The sequence below is a fragment of the Vigna radiata genome, chromosome 8 (genome assembly GCF_000741045.1).
Source record: "Vigna radiata var. radiata cultivar VC1973A chromosome 8, Vradiata_ver6, whole genome shotgun sequence".
Lineage (NCBI taxonomy): Eukaryota > Viridiplantae > Streptophyta > Magnoliopsida > Fabales > Fabaceae > Vigna > Vigna radiata.
In genome coordinates, this window is record NC_028358.1 from 29,435,673 (window position 1) to 29,437,887 (window position 2,215).

The window sequence follows — 2,215 nt, forward strand, 5'->3', positions numbered from 1 at the left end:
ATTTAGAATTTATTTAGTTCTTTCGTCATTATAAAGTTAGTATATAATAATAATAATAATAATAATAATAATATATCATTATTTACTATTAATATTATTATNNTTATTATTTTNTATTTNNATCTAACTTTTAATTTTATAAAATGGAAATGGTAGAAGTACTAATATTGAAGTTTCCTCGAATTTTATATTTTGTAGTATGTTACAAATTCAAATCTGAACCACGTGAATGCTCCATTAATGTAGAGAGAAAGAGAAAGATGGTAAGGATAGTGGGGAGGTGTAGGGTATTTTTGAAATAAAGAAAATAGTGGGGAGGTGTAGAATATTTTTGAAATAAATTAATTTAATAAGGAGGTACAAGTCTCACTTGGGGAGGTGTAGGGAGCAACACCCTTAACTCACCCACCCTTCAAACTTCGCAACTTTCATAGTGTGGATGATGCAATTTAACAGAGAATAATTCATTTATGTGAATTTCAAGGTTTTGAAACAAATTGTTTGATGACTAAATTAAAAGAAAATTCAAATTTATAAATTTTAAGATGAGGAATTAAAATTCTAAAATTAGTTACTCGTTCTCCTTCTCTACTAAAGATGCAATTTCAATGTTCCAAAACAATAACCCACTTCTAAACAAGTCTCCAAACATTAACCCACTTCTAAACAAGTCTCCACAACCAAATGAGAATCTCTAAAAGTTTCAACTCCAAAAATTTCCTCTTTAAGTTGGTTAGGGTTAAAACTAAAGTAGATTTGATTTTATTATAAAGGTTTAAATATTTTTTTGTTCCTAAGTTAATGTTCAGTTTAGTCCTTCGTTTTAAAAGTGTGTGAAATCGGTTCTTAATAAATAAATTTTGAGTCAACGTCATCCCTTCCGTTAAATACTACAAATGGAGTTAACTTTTTCTTTCTCTCTCTCCTACTTTTTTGTAGAATGAAGCCTTTTGGGAGTCTCTCTCTTGTACTTTTCAGTGGAATGCAACCTTTTGACAACCTTTGTTTAATGTTGGTAGCATAAATTAACTACTTTTGAAATAAACATTATTAAATTAATTACTTTAAGCATTTTGGTTTGATAACAGTTAGCAAAAAAAAAATTGCGAATGCTTTGCGAAAAGTTACCAGAATAACATGAAAGCCATATCCTCCTCTTAAATCTTAGCACTATCCTCTTAAATCTCAGCATTATCCTCTCTGGCTGCCACATTTGCGAACCAATGATATGCTAATAATTTTTTAAGTTGCTACAACAAGTTATTCTGGTATTTATTTGCTGAAATGAAGTGTCATGTTATGTAATGTGACATGTTTGTCTACAACAACTCAACTATATATATATAATTACCTCACCCTTGCAATTGTTTGTCTGTTGTGTTGTGTCATGTTGTGTGTGCTGCCCTGTTGCGATGATCATCCATTTTGGATGTGAGAAGAGGAAGGAAAGACCTCCCTGGAGCTTGTGTTGAAGGAGAATGAGGATGTTGCAGCTTAGCTTCACTAGGGTCTTTTCCAGCTTCACTCCTTAGGACTAGTTTATTCCTTGGTGTTCTTTTGGAAACACTTTCTGCTTGTCTATTTTAAAATTACTCCCTAGTACTTGAGTTTTAAATTCCCAACACTATTTCAAGGATAATTGTAATCCTATACACTTTAATTACTCGTGATTGTTTTTCCATATTATAATTGATGACGTCTACAATATATATATATATATATATATATATATATATATATATATATATGCATGTTGTATATAAAGTTGACCTTTGGCCTTAACTGGCTTGACTTGACCTTGGTCGCTTGGTCCACTCACCTTGACCTTCGGCCCTTATTGACTGATTGTTCGATCCTACCAATTTAGTCAAACTTTGGCTTATGCATACTCAGGTTGACCTCTACCCATGTAAACTTAGATTTACCTTTAGTTTAGATCGATTTGACTCGACCTATAACTTCAGATGACTTAGCTCGATCTTTGTCCTGCTTTAGCTTGACTTAATTTGTTGGCTGAACTGACTTGGTTTGACCTTTATCCTAAACCATCTTAGTTCAACCTTTGGTACAAATTGATTCAGCTCAACTTTCGTCCCAAGCCGAATTGGATTGACCTTCGCTCAAGCTAACTTATCTTGACTTTCAGCCCTAATCAACGAAACCTGACCTTTAGCTCAAGTTGACTCAACTTTATTTTTCAACTTAATCGACTTGG